Here is a 20,333-nt window from a genome sequence, read left to right as displayed (position 1 = left end):
TGTATTATTCAATCCAAAAGCGGGACAACATAGACACATCCCAGGACTACACCCTCGTGACGCCGCACATAAGAGGGTTCACCACTGGGTATAGGGAATCACACGTAGAGTGGAAACAAGGCAGGGCTTTGAGTCACTACTACTCCCTATATAGGTGCAATCGGTAGCAACGGCATGGTATAGCTACAAAGCCCTTACATCCCCCCCCCCCCCCCCCCCCAATTAGTTGAATTATATGATTCCTCTTTTATAGTTAAAGCTCATATATCATGTAACTCCTATAAAAATTTTAGAGCAGTTAGATCTCTTTATCAAGGAGATGCTGCTATAAATGAAGGTTTCACAAAAGAGTGAGATGAGGAACCCTTACATTTACAATAAAAGGTGCAATTGCTTGAAGGCTTATACGAAAACTAAATTATAAAGAGAATTATATAATACAATTGCTTCACACAAACTAAACCTATACTAGAACTTTGCGCTAGAACCCATGTAAGTAAAGATCAATAGGCCACATGTAATTGTTTAATCCCATCTCTCTCTCTCTCTCTCTAAACACATTTCCTACTTAGGCTTGCATGCCAAGGTGCGTAGAAGGCAAGTGTGTGCAAATCCCACTCTTTGAACATCTTACAAACTTTATCTTATAGACTTGTAACTTTGTCCTATTAAGAGCCACACACACACACACACACACTCACACAAATACTCACATAACCCTCTAAGATGATGTAATTTTCACTCACATGGGACCCCTTAATCTCACACACACACACACACACACACACACACACACACACACACACACACGCACATACACACAAAGAGTTTGTTTCGAGAGGGTTTTGGACCCTTGCGATGAATCATACAACTTGATGATAAGAGATGCTTGGGTTTTTTCCTCTTGGAGCTTCAGAGGTACAATGCCAAGAATCATGTAGTGGAGGGATTTGCTTGAGCTATTGTGTCAAACACACACCATACATAAGAGAAAGCTCACTCAAGAATACAAGAAGAGAGATGGAGGTTATAATATTTTCTTGCTAGTTTTTTTTCATTCACATATAATATAATATACACAAAGTATAGATAAGATACAACATAAAGAAAAGTGGCATACTAAGTCAAACAATGCATAACTAACTATACTAGTCGATTGACGTTATAACTATGCTAGTTGTACGTAGATATAATGTATTAAATATAATAAGTGATAAGTTAGTGATCATGTAAGGATTATAATGACCATTGATGTGCTAAGTGTAAATGTGTAGATCTATCTAGCCAAGTGGTTTATCATTAATATTTGTACGTATTGAGCTTGTCATCTCAACACTCCTCAAGCTTAATCATATCTCTGTAATTCCAAGTAAGATTCAAAATTTTTGAAGCTTCTTTGTGTCCAATGCCTTTGTGAAAATGTCAGCTATCTAATCTTGTGTGTTGACATATACCAAGTCAATCTCTTTTGCTAGTACATTGTCTCTCATAAAGTGAGTGTATCTCAATGTGTTTTGTTTTAGCATGGAACATTGGGGTTTTACCTAGTTGTATGTTGCTCATGTTATTACAGTGAATGGTAACTAGATCGTCTCTTTACACATTCAAATCACCTAATAACTTTTGTAGTTATGTCACTTTACATGCTGTCATAGTAGTATCTTTATACTCGATAAAGCAATTGTAGGTTTTTTTTGTTGCTCTACGTAATTGTTGTACTATTAAGGAAAAACATGAATCCGTTGGTAGATCTTTTTTTTGATACACTATTAATCTAATATGTATCTGTATATTTAAATAATTGTATATTTTTACTTGTCTCATAAAAAAGTTCATAATGTAAAGTAGACTTTATATACCTTGATATATATCTAATTACATCCAAATGAGACTTTTTAGACATTTGTAAAAATTAATGCTCTAGATGCTTGCTTTAGTCCATAAAGCACTTTCTTTAACTTGCATATGTATGTGGGATACTTTAAATTATCATAATTTGGTTATTCCATACACATCTTTTTTTGTAATTTACCATGTAAGAAGATATTTCCGACATCCATTTGTTGTAAATTTTAACCTTTGGCTATTGTCAAAGCAATTATACATTTAATAATTGCTATCTTAGCAACTAGGATGAATGTCTTTTTATAATTTATGCTATATGTTTGAGCATAGCCTTTTGCAACCAGTCTAGCCTTGTATATGCTAACTGAACTATCTGCATTATGTTTGATTTTGTAAATCCACTTACAACAAATAACTTTTTTGTCCTTAAATAAGGGTGTCAAATTCCAAGTCTTATTGGTATCCAATGTAGCCATCTTCTAATCCATTACTGCATCCCAATGAGCATGATCAACAACATTCTTAAAACAAGTGGGTTCAATATCTGCAACTACATTTACCAAAAGTATAATGGTGAGCTAACTTTCAAAATCAAATCTTTTAACACGATATTTGATCCTATGAGACTTATGTATCGTTGGATCAGTTAATGGAGTCTTTACATTATCATGTACTCTTTGTATACGTGGTGTCTTAACTGAAGGAATACCAAGCTCATCATCCAAACTCTTCAAATCAGTAGAATCCTCATCAAATTTCAAATGATTAGTAGATACATCTTTACCATCAAACACTTTTTTTTTCCTTTATCTTTATTTGCAATGCTTGTAGATCCACTTGAAGATACGTGGCTACTTCTTAGTCTCCCAAATCAAGGGCTAACTATAGATGTAGTACCAAATGATCTTTCTAGTTCACCAAGGCTCTATGATTGTTGCTTTTCTTTCTGCATATAACTTATATAATCATCATCATTCAATGCATCACCACTAGATACATACCAACTGCTCATCTCATAAAAAATAAAATCCATACTTTGAACTCACTTGTGACAGGGTTATAGCAATGATATCCTTTCTGCTCTAAAGAATATCTAATAAAATACATTTTTAAACCTTTGGATAAAGCTTCTTTCGTCGCAGCTCATCTAACATATGAATATATATAATATAACCAAACACTTTCAAGTGTGATACATAAGGTTTCTTGCATGTAAAACATTCTTCGGGAATTATCCCATGAATTGCATGAATTGTAGATGTTGTGGGTGTTTTGTTCATAATATAGATAGCAGTATGAATAGCTTTAGACCAAAAATATTTTGACATATTCTTTTCAACCACAATGCTTGTGCAACTTTTGTAATATGCCTATTTTTTCTTTTTGCAACTCAATTTTGTTGTGGAGTATACCTACAAGTAAACTGTCTCTTTATTTTATGATACCTCAAGAATGCATTAAACTCATTAGAGAGGAACTATTCCTCTCAATTTGATCTCAAGCACTTAACTTTCAAGCTTGTTTTTGTTTCAACTGCAGTCTTGAAAGTTTCAAAGTGCTCAAATACATCACTCTTTTCCTTTATGAAATATACCCATAACTTTTTTGAACAATTATCAATGAATATAACAATATTTGTTGTCACCAAGAGATATATATTTTGTGTAGGCTATCAAACATCTGTATATACAATATCAAGTATGTTTTAACTTATATCTCTATTATGCGAAAAATATTGTATTACATCAAATTGACATGCTTCACATACTTTATAAAATTCTGCAACTCTAAAAGCATGTAACCCTATAACAAATCCCTTGGACTCTATTAATTTCAACATTTATACATTTGCATGTCCAATACGTTTGACATATTTCAATGTTTGCAACCACTCCTTTAGCATACATAGCAATATTCATTGTAGGAATTTCAACATCTAAAGTGAAAATGCGATCAACTCTACTTCATTTTGCGATTAACTTGTACTTATTATTAAAGTCTTCTATAAAATAACCTTTTGCATTATATCGAACTTGCAATCCTTGCTCTATCATTTGCTTGATAGATACTAAATTCTTTATGATTGATAGCACATGTAATACATTTGATAGACTCTTTGTTTGGCTATCATGCAAGGATAAGGGAATCCTTTTAGTGTGTGAAATTGAATGATATGAATAATCACTCATTTGCATATGACCTAGATTTTGTAAATCTTACATCTCTCCAAACCATTCAGCATGACTGATCATAAGATTAGATGCACCTGAATTAACATACCATACATCATCATATGTTCCCTTTCTTTGTAACAACATTAATCATATGTTGTATAACAAACAAACACTTATTTTTGTCTTCATTTTATTGTAAAGATGATGTATAGTTTTCTTGTTGCAATTTACCATTAAAAATATCATACTTCTTAACATAAACAATGAGTTGCAATATGTCATGTTTTGTCGTAATAGTGACAAACAATATCAAAATTGCTAGAACCTTTGTTTTATCATCCACCTCTTTTTTTAGAGCTCTCCCTACCTCTAAAATTTCCATGGTCTCTTGAAACTTGCATTTCGCTAAATTATTGATTTAACATGTTTTGCTAGTTATCACCAACATGTCCTATACCACGGCCTCTCGAAGAGAATCTGCCATGTCTCTTTCTTGAACTTGAGTAAAATGCTTGGACTTATTTACCATTTCTTTTAGATGATTCACCTTACATATTAATCTCTTCGGTAATCATAATAGAGACAAACTCATCAAAATCTGAAAATGACTTCCGTACATATATAGAAGCAACAAATGATTTCTAAGCCTTCTTATTATTAAGGCCACCTAAAGTAGATGAAACCAAATCATCATTAGGTATTTCATCAATCGTTGCTAAAGTATCTGCAATGTGTAAAAATTACACGGTGCAGCAAATAGAATCTGAAAAAGAGATAGAGAGTATACAACAAATAAGAGAAGGATAAAAAAAAATCTTTAGCTCCAAACAACTGATACAAAGATGGCTCTATCCACCTGTGCGCTTCCACTGTGAAGCTTAGATGGCAATCTAGACAGAAGATAGGTGAATAGCTTAAGGCTAGTTGGAACAACTTTGACTGGTTGAAAGTTAGATGATGGATGGCTGTGAAGGGGTTTAGCTTTTATAGCCCGCAAAGGTTGTTAGATCGGCCTGACTAACCTACCATATATGAGCCTCTACTAGTTGGCCATGGAATATTCCCTTTATCGTCGGGTCGGGGCGTTGTCCTCGGATCCCTACTAGAGGGACTGCTGGTCCCCCTGGGATCCCCCAACCAAGGGTCACTTTCGCATCCCCCTCGGACCCCAAAATAGGAGCCTCTGATAACTCCCTTACCCTGCAACTCGATGCAATGTGCCTCAAGTTGCTACCAACTTAACTACTCCGTCTAACTCAAAGATTAGACCCATAACGGTCGCCATTTTGCCATTCGGTCACATCGACCTCATCTGCCATACAAGTCATTACTCAATCAATATCCAGAGCTCACATATGGCTTCTCCTCATAATGGAGGCCTTATAACTTTGAGCACCATGGATCATTGGTGGCACCTTATGAGGGTGGGGCATTGAGCATATCTAACACCCCCCTCAATGTCCACCTGTAGGTGTGAACTATCTTCTCGGCCCAATGTCGAGTCTCTGAAGATGAACTTGAAGTAGATCCTCGTAAGTGCTTTGGTGAAGATATCCGCTCCATTCTCCTCTGTCCCACCCTCAATGTGAACTATCTTCTCAGCCCAATGTCGAGTCTCTAAAGGTGAACTTGAAGCAGATCCTTTGTAAGTGCTTTGATGAAGATATCCACTCCATTCTCCTATGTTGACCAGTTTCACTATCCCATCCTCGATCAAATCACCCACATAGTGATACTAGATCTCTATATGTTTGGTGCGCGTATGAAACACTGAATGTTTAGCAATGGCGATGCAACTTTGATTGTCACATCTCAGCAGAGTTGGTTCTTCATCATGCACTTCCATATGCCATAGGATCCTTCTCAACCATACTGCTTCACATGTAGCAAAACAAGCTGCATTGTACTCTGCTTCGGTAGAAGACAATGCCACTATTGGCTGCTTCTTACTAATCCAAGAGAAAATTCCTGAACCCAAAGAGAAACAATAATCGAGAAATCGACTTCCTGGAATCACTGTCTCCTGCCCAATCTGAGTCATCACAATTCCCCACAAGAGAAGTTCTCGAACTGTATATGATACCATAGTCAAGAGTTTCCTTCAAGTATATGAGCACCCGCATCCCAACTTTCCAATGACTCTCATGAGGTTTGTTTGAGAACCTGCTCAAAAAATCAACATCAAAACTGATATTTGGTTTGGTGTTACACAAGTAGATCAAACTGCCGACCAACCTCATATACCTCCCAATGTCTACTAGTGCTGACGTATCCTCAATGGATAACTTTGCATTCACCTCCATAGGTGTAGCTATCTCCTTGTACTCGGTCATGCCAAATGCCTTCAAGATCTCCCATGCATACTTCTTTTGAGGAATGAAGGTCTTTCTTGGCTCTTGCCATACTTGAATCCCCAAAAAATAGTGCAACAAGCCTAAGTCTATCATTTCAAACTCAGAACTCAAAGCCTTTCGAGTTTGGTTGATCATATCTTCATAGTCATATGTAATAAGAAGGTCGTCCACATATAGGACAATCACTACTACAGACTTTTCACCATCCATGTAAACATACAAGTTAGCATGTGAGGCACATCTTTTGAAGTTTAAGCTTAAAAAAAACTTATCTATCCCACTGATACCATGCTCTGCAGGATTTGTTTCAGCACATATAATGCCTTCTTCATCTTACACACTTTGTTCTCAGAATGGGAGGCCTCAAACCCTGGTGATTGAGTCATGTACACCTCCTCCTTGAGGTCACCATTTAAGAATGTTGACTTAACATCCATTTGGTAAACTGGCCACTACTTGTGGGCGGCCACTACAAGACTCTTGAAAATCAAACTCTTTAACTTGTGAAAATCCTTGGGCAACCAGCTTGGCTTTGTACATTTCTAAGGTACCATCAGCCTTGTACTTTACCCCAATAACCTTTCACTTTGCTGGGATGATCCACTAGTTCCCAAGTGTCATCCACTAGCTCCTTGAACACCACATCACGGCTTGTGATGATCTTCTTTGTCTCTCGGTCATATAATTTGTAAGCCTTCTTCTCATCATTATAACCTAAGAAGATACACTTTTTGCTTTTTGGTTTTAACTTGCTTCTCTTCTCATCTGTAACATGTGGATAACATTCACATCCAAAAATTTTGAAATATGAGACAGATGGTTTATTACCAGCGTAAGCCTCATGAGGTGTTTTTCCCTTGAGAGCCTTTGTGTAGCTCCGATTAAGAATGTAGTCTGCAGTATTAACAACTTCATCCCAAAAATGGTTAGGCAATCTCTTTTCCCTATTTCATTCTCAACAAGTTTTAGCCATTCTTTAAACTTACCAAAAGCTTGAGCCTTATCACGAAGGAAGTACACCCACATCTTCCTACTGTAGTTGTCGATAATCAAAATAATATAAGAAGATTCCCCAAAGGCTTGTGTAGGCATCTTAACGCACAAGTCAGCATGTACCAACTCTAGAGGAGCATATGCTCCATTCTTGCTTTCATGTGAAAATGCCTTTCTCTATTGCTTGCCCATTGTACAAGCTTTACATGGTTCCTTCAATTCAGTCATCATCACTGTAGGTAAGTGAGCAACCATACCTTGCTTGTGCATCTCCTTTTCAATAGTGCAAATTTGATGTGTCCAAACCTTTCATGCCAAAGCTTACTTATGCCCACTCCAACAGTGGCTGTAAGAGCACTTAGCTTATACATGTTGTTCCTTCTTTCTCCTTTGCCAACAATAACTTTTCCAGCACTGTCAAGAATTTTTGCACCTATCTTCTTGAACCTTACTTCATGACCAAGATCAGTTATGGGAGCAAAACTAATAACAGATTTCTCCTAATTTTGGGAACATACAACACATCTTAAAGCTTCTTGACTTCACCATTTGCAGCAACAAAAGAAATAGTACTTGTGCTTGCAGCAGGGTATTCTAACCGTCACAGTGATGGATTCTTGTAGAGGCTGCATAGAATTGTATAGACCTTTATTGTTGGTCATGTGACGGGAGGCCTCACTATCCAATACCCATGAGTTAGTGGTAGATTCTTCTTGCGCCGAGGAGCACACTTCCTCAACGATCGCCATGAATAACTTCAACTTTGCTTCAACTGTATTGGCTATCTCTTTCCCTTTACTTTTAAGGGTACCATTCTTTTCATTTTCCTTCTTGACACAACAATCTGCGATTGCATGTCCTTTCTTCTTGCAGCAGAAGCACTCTCCTTGAAACTTCTTCTTACCCCTTCTTCTTTTTGTCACCATCATTTTTGGTGGAGGAACTAGCTTTGCCTTTTGCATTGGCAGAGAATTCAACATCTCCATTGTTGCTTCCTTCTCGAGCTTTCAACCTCAACTCCTCCTCCATGAATAATGCACAAAACTCCTCAAAAGTCAAAGCTTGATGTCTCATCTGAGTATTAAGGGTAGTTACTAGTCCATCAAACTTTTGTGGACAAATCCGAAGACATCTCCTTGCTATCTCCTCGCTAGTCTTTTGTATCCCAGCGCTACCCATCTGGTCGCGTAGATTCTTAATCCGAGCGATGAATGCTTCAACTGTCTCTCCTTCAACAAGCTTCTCCACTACTAGTTGATTCTCTAAGTTTTGAATCCTTTCTTGGTTTCGCATTTCATACTGACTCCTCAGTGCATTCCAAACCTTTGATGCTTTGGTTGTATGTTGAATCAAAGTTAGAACACTCTCAGAACAACTTGTAACTAAGGCATACAATGCATCTGCATTCCTTAGTTTCCAAGCTCATAGAAGATCTGCATTCAGAGAAACTATCACACTAGAATTTGATGGGTCGAGGGTAGGCTATGGTTCTGCATCAGTCCTCGGCACAGTCTCCAAAAGCTCATAAGAATCAAGGATAGTTGTAATTTTGAACTTCCACAAGGTATAGTTTGTACCATCTAACTTGCATTCGCTGAAGGTTGGTGGACGAATCCTTAGTGTTTGAACCACTTTTGGAAGACGACATCATTCCTCTTTGCTGTTGAAGCCTTTGCCTCTTTTGTACTCTTCGATCCCTAGAGTCCCCTGGGCTCTGATACCATGTAAAAATTACACGATGCAACAAACAAAATCTGAGAAAGAGATAGAGAGTACACGATAGATAAGAGGATAATTAAAAAAATTCTTTAGCTCCAAACAACTGATACAAAGATGGCTCTGTTCACCAGTGCGCTTCCACTATGAAGCTTAGATGGCGATCTAGACAGAAGATAGGTGAAGAGCTTAAGGCTAGTTGGAACAACTCTGACTGGGTGAAAGATAGATGATGGATGGCTATGAAGGGGTTTAGCTTTTATAGCTAGCGAAGGCGGTTAGGTCGGCCTGACCGGCCTACCATATGAGCTTCCACTAGTCGGACATGAATTATTCTAGGGAATATTCTTTTTTACCGTTGGCTTGCTGGACCCCTTGGGACCCCCCAGCCAAGGGCCGCTTCCACGGCCCCTGAGCCCCAAAATAGGGGCCCCTAATAACTCCCTTACCTTGCAACTCGATGCAATGTGTCTCGAGTTGCTACCAGCATAAATACTCCATCTAACCCAAAGATTAGACCCACAACGGTCATCTTTTTGCCATCTGGTCACATTGACCTCATTTGACATACAAGTCAGGACTCAACCAATATCCATGCTCACATATGGCTTCTTCTCATAATGGGGGGCTTACAACTTTGAGTACCATGGATCATTGATGGCACCTTATGAGGGTGGGGCATTGAGCATATTTAACACAATGCTCCTTTTCTTCAAAATAAAGTATTCAATCTTTCTTGAGTTGAACTTTTCGTACCTTTATAGTTACTGAAAATATGTTCTGAAAAATTATCCAAGCTGTATGTGAAGTTTTTGCATTCTTGATATGTCCCAACATAGTATTATCAATGAATGCAAATAGTCAATACATCACCTTTTTGTCCTTTGCCTTCTTGATATGTTCCAATATAGTATTATCAATGAATGCAGATAGCCAATACATCACATTTTTGTCCTTTGCATTCTATTCTTCCAATGCCTTTAATTCATCAGTGTAGTTGCATGATTACTTAGCTTTGGCTTCTTTTCTTCACTTAAAATGAACTCATAAAGGCCATTTTCAATAAGGAAGTTTGTCACATAGAACTTCCATGATGGGTGGTTGTATGTGAAGTTTTTGCATTCTTGATATGACCCAATATAGTATTATCAATGAATGTAGATAGCCAATATATCACCTTTTGGTCCTTTGCACTCCATTCTTCCAATGCCTTTAATTCATCAGTGAGTTTCAAGATTACTTAGCCTTGGCTCCTTTTCTTCACTTGAAATGAACTCATAAATGCCCTTTTCAATAAGGAAGTTTGTCACATAGAACTTCCATGATGGGTGGTTGCTCTTGTGCAGCTTCTCAATAATAGGGTTTTCACTGTTCTTTGCCATTATCACAAAAATTGATGCAAAAAAACAAGGAAGTCTCTTGCAACCTTTCACAACAAGTAGATAGCAATATACCAAGCAATCTTTTTTACTGATTGCTCAACAATACATGTAATTTGCAACCTGTTTGCAAATAAAACTTATGCTTGCTTCTTGACAAATATCTCAAAACTTACAGATTTGAAATCTGTAACTTGTGCACCTACTTTTAGTAGCCGATATAGCCAAAGGGAGAGTCCTAAATGAAAAATTTGCAGAATATACAGTGCTCTACTTACACACCAAATCTCACAGGAATTTGAGATTGTTTCTCTGCCATGCTTACAGTTCCTCCACATGCTCTATCTCCTTTACTTCAACCTTCCAGTCTCTCTCAGTAGCCCTGCCCTAATACCATGTCAAGAATTGCATGGTGGGGGGGGACTTTCTTTAGTTGCTATGCCAAACACACACTATACACACAAGATGAAGCTTACTCACGAATTGTGTGGTGGGGGGACTTGCTTGAGCTACTGCACCAAACACACACCATACACACAAGATGAAGCTCACTCAAGAATACAAGAAGAGAGATGGAAGCCAAAATGTTTTCTTGTTGGTTTCTTCTTCTTCTTCTTCCAAACACAATACAATGTAAAAAAATATAGATTAGATACAAGATAAAGGAAAGTGACCTACAAAGTCAAATAGTGCATAACTGACTATACTAGTCGACTAACACTATAACTATGCCAGCTGTAGGTAGATGCAACAAACTAAATATAATAAGTGATAAGTTAGAGGCCATGTGGGGATCATAATGGCTACCAATGTGCTAAATATAGACATGCAGACCAATCTAGCCAGGTGGTCCATCATCAATATTTGCACATATTGAGCTTGCCATCTCAACACAGAGTAGCTATTCTATGTAGTAGGAGGTTCCCATAGCTTGCGAGGCTCATATAGATAGAGAGTGGTCAGCACTGACTTTTTCACTGCTACACGATTGAGTATGGCACATACCACTACTATTGCTACACAGCCTATAGGAGTATATCATCATTGGACCTCATTTTCTGTATATGTTTCTTTGGATGAGCAATGGCACTCAGCTAGTCTAAGTGTCCACGTCCACTTGGATAAAGGCTTAAATATCCATACTATTAGATATGCTTAATGTCCCACTCTCGTAAGGTGCTACTAATGATCCATGGTGCTTTAAGTTGTAAGGCCCCCATTATGAGGAGAAGCCATGTGTGAGTACAAACATTGGGTTGGGTCATGACTTATATGTCAAATGAGGTCTATGTGATTGGATGGTAAAAATGTGATCTTTATGGATCTAGCCTTTGGGTTAGATAGAGGTGTTACGCTGGTAGCAACTCGAGGAATAATACATCAAGTTGTAGGGTATGGGAGTTATCATGGATGTCTATTTTGGGGTCTTGGGGCCGTAGAAGCAGCCCTTGGTTGGGGGTCTCAATGGGGCTAATGGCCCATTTGAGAGGGGTCATGGAGGTAGCGTCCTTAGCTCATATAAAGGGAATATTCCTTGATTGACTAGGGAAGGTTCATAATATGGTCTGATAGGCCAATTAGATTGCTTTTCGAGGCTATAAAAGGAAGTATCTATATTTCACCTAGTTAGAGTTCTTCTAGCTATCTGTGAAGCTCTTCACTTATCATCTACTTGGATCACCATATAAGCTTCAGTGGAAGCGAACGAGTGGACGGAGCCATCTTTGTATCAATTTGTTTGAAATTAAAGTAGTTTATGTTCTTCTCATATTTTCTGTGTGTTCTCTACTCCTTGCTCAGATTTTGTTTGTTGTACCATGTAATTTTTATACTATAGACAAATTAGAGCCATCATTGAGTGCCACATGAGATAAATGTCGAGATGCCGCAGCCATGCAGAGATACATCTCCGTAAAGGACAAACATATGATTGATGGAGAGTTTCCTTTTTATACTTTTACTTTTAGATCATCGATAGGTTTTCTTTTTATAGGACACTATTTTACTTTTTAGTCTTATAGGCATGTTTTTCATATTTTCTCATTCCAGATGAGAAACACACTTTCATTGTATGTATTGCTTTGGTCTTGTGGGGCACATTGGCCTTTTAGATACATTAACACACACACACACACACACACACACACACACTCTCTCTCTCTCTCTCTCTCTCTCTCTATATATATATATATATATATATATATATATATATATATATATATATATATATATATATATATATATATATATATATATAGACATGCACATGGTCATGTGCAGACAGTGTGATAAACACTTACATAACCCTATCATATTAATTCCCATCCATACAAACTCATGCATGTAGATGACGCCTTACCCTCTTCACTATTATTCTATTAACGTCATTTGCTCAATATTTGCACTTGTGACAAGGTAGTGTGTAGCAAAGTTCTTTGTACATCTAGAACTAATGTTTCAATAAGCAATTTATACAATTTTGAGTAGCTAAGTTTTTTGTGCACTCTATTTATTCTATTGCTAAGTATAAACCTTTTGTTCATTTTGTATTGCATTCAAGAGTTGCATAAAAGATCTAACATTTGGTATTAGAAATGGCTTCATCAATCTAGCCTTTTAAATGAGACTAGATTCAGATTACCATTCATATCAGAAATGATTTTGTAAATTGTGGCATTCTGAATGTCAGTCCTTTCGTATATTGCATACTTTGATATGCATGGTAATTTGAATCTAGTCTCATTTAAAAGGCTAGCAAGTTTGTTGCTACATTAAAAACAACAGATCAAAAGGAATAAGTCTATATCTAGTGTGATGGTGATCAATTCTTGTTGTGCATATTGAAGGAAATGATAAAGTAAATGGCGATTCCCAGTTGAAAGTTGATTTTGGACAATCTTTCTGTGAGGAAACATTAGGTGTTGACAAGTAAAAGGAGGAAGATGGCAAGAGAAGAAGAAAGAGCCTTCTATGCCTATTACACATTCTTTTTCTAGCATACATTCACACCAAAATCTATGCATAAATGAATGTGTTAACAAAACTTGTAGTTGATGGATATGCTTTCTTGATGTGTAATCATGACTAGATGCTCCATGCCTAGATTCTCTTGGTACTTGGTATTAGGCCGGTGCGTCACACTAGTGTTAGTAATAGTTAGGGCACTTGTGTCCTAAGATACAATTCATGTGTGGAAAGAGAGTTCACACAAAGGTATCTTATTTTGGTTGTAAGGCTTGCATATGAACTACTCAATATTGTTGAGCAAACATCCATGAGAGTAATGGGTGGTGAAACCAATATTGCGAGACCCCAAATATTTGCTCTGATTATTTATAATAAAACAACCTAGATATGTTATGTACGAAGTATTAAGGTGTAACTTTGTATCTTTACTAAAGAAACATGCATTGACATATAAAAATATATATTTAAACCTCCAAAATCTAGTGAGAATTTAGTATTTTCAAAATCCCAAAGCTAAGCTACAACATGGCTTTGCTCTAATAACTTTGAATTGAACTTTACAATATAACTTTCCAAAGTAGCATTTTATTTAAACACATTATATTAACATACTTATGTTTATGAACTATAATTTTTAATCTTTTTTATAATTCACATCAAGACTATATATTGAGTTTTAAAATTCAAGATATTTTGACATTATTATATATATATATATATATATATATATATATAAAATTCACATTCAGTTTGCATATTGAGCTTTTTAATACTCAAGATGTTTTAACATTTAACAAAATTGTAATTTATAAACTTAAATGAAGGCAAGAAACATGTAATTCATATGAAATCTTGCAATGAAAACATGTGCATCATGATTGATCAACAAGGCAAACATATCTTGACTGCTACCAAGAACCACAATTCAATCCAGTCATGGAAGATGGATATAAGAAACCATAACAAATAGATATAGCATTGTAGAGGACTTAGAAAATGGTAAGGCTCAATTGGGTTCTTTCCCAACCAATGTTAACATGTTTACTATAGATGCTTTGAGCCTAGACAAAAGTATCCAAGAGTCATGCACATGTGCATGTGTGCTTGCACACGTGTGTGTGCATGCGTGCGCCCACGCGCGCGCGCGCGCACGCGCACACACACACACACACACACACACACACACACACACACACACACACACACACACACACACACACACACACACACACACACACACACACACACACACACAGTTCCACCACTTGGTGGTAAACTCCACTCTCTCTCCACATAAAAATTTTCTTGGTCGTAAATTCTCTCCACATTCAAGAAGAAAGCAAAGTATTCTTGACCTCCCCATGAGTGCAACCTTAATGTCACAAGGACACCCTTCTCATAAAGTAAAACAAGAGCATGCTTGGTGCTTGGTGCTAGTTGCTTTGCTTTTGATTAATCTAATCGAAAGAACGATTTAATATGCTCTTGGTAGTCATTGGTAAGGTTAAGTAGCCATCTCAACTCATTGACAATCTTGATGAATGGAGAAAGGATAGAGCATGTAAGTTGAAGGTCACGTAAGCTCCAAAAAATGGTAGTAGGAAAAGTGGGAGGGGAGATAAAACAAACCTCCCTCCCTCCCTCTCCCTCTCTCTCTCTCTCTCTCTCTCTCTCTCTCTCTCTCTCAATTTGAGATGATGAAGACAATTGAAGAAAGAAAATGATGGAAAAGACATAGAGGTGGTGCTATACCGACAATTCAAACAATGAGGATTCATCCACCAACCTTGAGTGAAGGTAAGTTAGATGGTATAAACTACACTTCGTGGAATTTTTAAATTAGAACTATCCTTAATTCTTATGAGCTTCTAGAACATTTGATCCAGTAGCCATAATGCAAGAGATGAAAGCACAATCCAAGATAAATAGGTTGGTGTAAATGATAGTAAAATAGTCCTAAAATCATAACCAAATCAAGGGCTAAGCAAGATGAATTGCCAAAATGGTGAGCTGCCCACAAATTGTAATCAAATCCAAGTAACTACCCTTACATAGAATGCATAAACCTAAAATAACACACTGCTATAATAAACAGTAGTAGTATGCCCAATTGTGAGCAATGAAGAAAAAAAGAATAGGAACAATCGGCATTGAAAGTTGTCACAATTATAGTGTGTCACTAACCAGATATGCAACAAACATAGACATCATAGATATAGGAGATCTTAGGGCAAAGAGAAGAGAACTACACCCATTGAGAAAAGCTTAATACATAACCCAAAAGCATATAAATATCATCGATAACACACTGACAAACATAAGTGCTAAGTCCAAAGTAAGTGATCGAATTAGCCCATTGTAGGGTTGCATCCAATACATATCAAGAGATTATATATATGAAGTAAGTGTCCCACGGTAATCTCAGTGTGAGTAAGATCAAGCTTAATTGTATACATCCAAAGCTCTATGGAATATCCAAAGTAGTGTAGGTAACTTCCATTGGAGCAAAATCAAATGCCAATTGAGTAATGCAAGCTCAAAACATCAAGTATATGACATTTGAGTATCCAAGATACATGAAGGATAAGCGGGGAGCATAAAACCCAATAGATTCTTCAAGCTCGTAACTACACATAAGCCCCTAAAGTAACCAAGGCATGTAATTACAGCCAAGATCAATGCAATAGAGCTCAAATCTCAGCTCAAAAGCATACCATAGCATACCAGAAAGTATACATAACCATAGAAGTAGTGGTACATCCATTGAGTATCCCATAAAGCATCAACGAGCATTAGGCATAAGTTTTTTAAATGCTTGTTTCCCTATTGTTATAACACTGAAATGACAATAAGATCTAAGCTATTTTAATCTCAAATCAATCCCAAAAGCATAACCATACCATCCGGGTACCAAAATAGCATCCTCGAAGCATCAAATATGCATTATGGAATTTATTGTTTGCTATCCAAACCAAAATAGTTTTTTTCTATGTGAAACAGAGAATAGAATATTACATGGAACCAATTCTACGAGTGCATAGATTTATATCTCTCATTTCACTCTTTGTTTTTAGCTATAGAATGCCTAAATCTGACATTGTATGCAAAAGTTATGGCCAAAATATGGCAGTGCTATCAAGCTGCCAATAGCTATCTATAACTTATACAACATGCTCTGTATCCATTCAAAATGGATAAAATGGCTACTCCTTAGCTCGATAAGCACTCAACAAGGCTTAGCTAAGCCTTGGGAAGATCCTCAACAAGCGGGAGTAAACTCAAACAAGCTAGAAGAAGAGAAGAATCAATGCATACCTTGAGAGAAAGAAAGAATGGTTTCCATGAAACCTTGAGTTGAATCTTTGAGTTCAGGTTGAGGCAAAAAGTTAAGGAAGCTCCTCAAATGGTTGGATTTGATATAAGGTGAAAGGTAGAGCCCGAGTGGAAGCACACAAGTGTAAGTAAGAGCAAAGCAAGAGCTATGGCGGATGGAGCAAGAGAGAGAGACACCATATGTGGGAACTCCAATAGTCAGAATGTGTGACCGGCCTTCCCTTATTCAAATGCCATTAAAAGAATAATGGATAAAGTGACAATGATGGGTGCCAACCACCTACAGTGTACAAGTATGTGGCTACTATTAGTGTGATGAATACATGGGCAGCTAGGCACATGCCCTTTTACCCTCAACAAATACTATCATGAAATTATGCTTTTTAATGCAAACTTAGCCCTTGAAAACTGAAAATCATCCTTGTTTTCTAATGCTAAAAGGTAAGCACTCAATGTTTATCTATGCATCCATGCTTGTGCTTTTTGGGCTGCTTGCCAACAATTACAACTAGCTAGTTATTTTCTAGTGCTTTGCCCATAGTATGATCATGATTCTTCATAAAAAGCATGATGAAAATAAGGAAAAATTAGCAAAAAACTAGATATTTATTGCACTCAAATCCCTTTAGACACACATGATTCTATGATTGCTTATCAATGCCTAGAATGTGAATCTAAACCATACCTATCAAGCGCTAATGCCTTGTTTTTGTATTTTCAAAATTTTATGGGTCAAAAAGGAAAGCTTCCTCAATCCAATCAATCTTTTGATATTCAATCCTACTCCAAGAAAAAAAAAAGACAACCATGGATTGGTTTTCTTCTAATCTATCCTTCCTAAACAAAGATGCATGAGGTTTTTGTATCAAGCTCTTCATGGTGAGAAAGCCCATCTCACTCCAGTTTGGTGTATTCCACCCATAGTCTATGGTCAAAGACTTGACAATAGAGATTTTGTCAAGTCCCAAAAATAGAACCAAAATATAGAGTTACTTTGACTACGTGTCATGAATCTAGACGAAAACACACATATCAATCATGCCCCCTCCTCTAGTCGAGATATCTTGCAATCTCTCACACCCACAAGCTCTCCTATCATCTACTCCCACTCACTTGACTAGCCTTGGACTAAAATCTACAACCTATCACACAAGCATAATAGATCAAGTGAATAATTGAATCTAAAGAACTCATTAATTATTGTAGTTTAGATATCCATTGTTTTGATGATCTCTAAAGCTTTGACTATCCCAACAATCATGCTTACAAGCTCTACACTTCTTGCTCCTTTTTCCCTCGCATGTAAGAAGTCGATCTCCTCCACTTGTTCCTCCAAGTTGAAGTGAGTTTGTCCTCTCTCTCTCTCCCCCCCAAAAGTCCCCTCAATCTTTCTAGCTTCTACCATCACAGACTCTTTTTCTCTCTACCTCTCAAACAGGGAAAACCCGAGAAGGAGAGAAGAAGGGATGGAGAAGTCATATAGAAGACGTAGGATAATAGCTCACAAGCCCTATTAAGACCACTTTCCACTCATCATAGCCTAGCTCACAACCAAGAAAGAAAGCTCCAGTGATGATTGACACAAAGAAGGAGAAAATAGATAATCTTTTGATTATCAATCGTTTGGAATACATACATTAAGTTTTTATTCAATCTTATATATGAATTTTGAAATTTAAACCTTACACAGGCCTAATTCTCAACAGTGCACTTGTCTCTTATTCCTTTTGTGTTAGATATGCTCAATGTCCCACCCTCATGAGATGCTATCAATGATCCATGGTGCTCTAAGTTATAAGGTCCCCATTATGAGGAGAAGCCATGTGTAAGCATATGTCAGATAAGGTCAATGTGACCAGATGAAAAAAATGTGATCTTTGTGGATCTAGCCTTTGGGTTAGATAAAGTAGTTATGCTGGTAGCAACTCGAGGCATAATGCATCGAGTTGCATGGTGTGGGAGATATTAGGGGCCCTTATTATGGGTCCCAGGGCAGTGGAAGTGGCCCTTGGTTGGGGATCTCAAGGGGACCAACACTCCCCCCCTTGACGGGGGTTTGGAGAGGCAACACCCTTGGCTCAATTATAAATGAAATATTCCTTAGAATATTCCTTGGCCGATTAAGAAAGGTTCATAATATGGTCTCAGACATGTCAACCAGACTACCTTCTCGGGCTATAAAAGGAAGACCCTTATAAAGCCATTGCCAATCTCTCTTTCACCTAGTCAGAGTTCTTCCAGCTACCCTAAGCTCTTTTCCTATCATATGTCTGGATCACCATCTAAGCTTCACAGTGGAAGCACTGTCAAGTGTTTTCATGAAAACTAAAAAACCCCCTAGGATAACTTTAGGCAGAAAGTTTTTTTTATAGTTTAGATGTTGTGTGGTTGTTTGCTTTGTTGTTTCATAGTTGGATTTTCTATGGTTATTTAGCTTAAGATTTGTTTTTGTTATTATATTTTTGAGTATGGAAACTTGATAGCCTTAGTCAAGATTGATAATTTTTTGGATAGGTTGGAGCTAGAGTTTGTTGATGGCTATCGAATATTTTGGAACAAGTGTTTTCTCGTGGAGACTCATGCACTTCATGGGGATTATGGGTTCATGAGCACTTCACGTTGCACTTGTTTGATGAATTACACTTAGGGATCATCTCTTGATTTTTTCAAATACTTCCATGCCATGGGTTAGGTTTACACATGTTTTGCACCATCATTGAGCACTAGCATGGCATGAGACCCACTATAGCTATATGCAGTAAATCTTAGTTGCATAGACACTTGAGAGAGCACCTTCAATGAGCACATACAATTTATTACATGCAACACAAGAGTTGGGATTATTCAACACTGAGTGGAGCCCCAAGAGGAACACCAAGGAAAAGGGAATTCTCTTGCAAGAAAATCTATCTTGTAACATCAACAAGCTTGTTTATCATGTTTCATATGATCACAATGAAGAAAAGAACACCAGACACAACAAATCTTCATGCAGCATCATGTAGATCTCCCACGGTTTTTAATAGAATCAACCATATTCTTCAATATCTTCACAAAATCCATCAATAGAACAAAGAAAGCAAAGAAGTACACCATCTTTGAATGGAAATACATCACATAGTATTCATCTTCAATATCTTCATAGTCTTCTCTCTCAATCTCTCATATACAATCACTCTGTTTCAGTAGAATTGGCTATCTCTGACTCTCTCTCTCTCACTCTCTATCAATAGTACATCATATCCTCACTACAATCTCTCTAAAATCACTCTCAATAATCACTCTTAGGTCGTGGATACCCCTCCCAAGAGGTATGTCTGATATGAAGGGTCACCAGAGCCACTACAGTGTCTTTTCATAGCTCACTACTGTCATTTCACTCTAGTCTTCACTTGAGTCTTCAGCAGCTACTTCTTCCACTTCCTTAAGCTCTTTTGCACTTGTATTCACCTCTTTCCAAGGCTAGAAAACTTTCCCAAAGTCACACATACATTCCACAGAACACTTACAGAAGCATACAGAACATTCTACAGAATAGTACCAGAACAGCTACAGTACAGAACATAACAGAG

The sequence above is a fragment of the Lygodium microphyllum genome, chromosome 30 (genome assembly GCF_053477565.2).
Source record: "Lygodium microphyllum isolate KBCC chromosome 30, Lygodium_microphyllum_v1.1.10, whole genome shotgun sequence".
Classification (NCBI taxonomy): domain Eukaryota; kingdom Viridiplantae; phylum Streptophyta; class Polypodiopsida; order Schizaeales; family Lygodiaceae; genus Lygodium; species Lygodium microphyllum.
The sequence above is the reverse complement of the archived record's forward strand: the minus strand, read 5'-3'. Positions refer to the sequence as shown.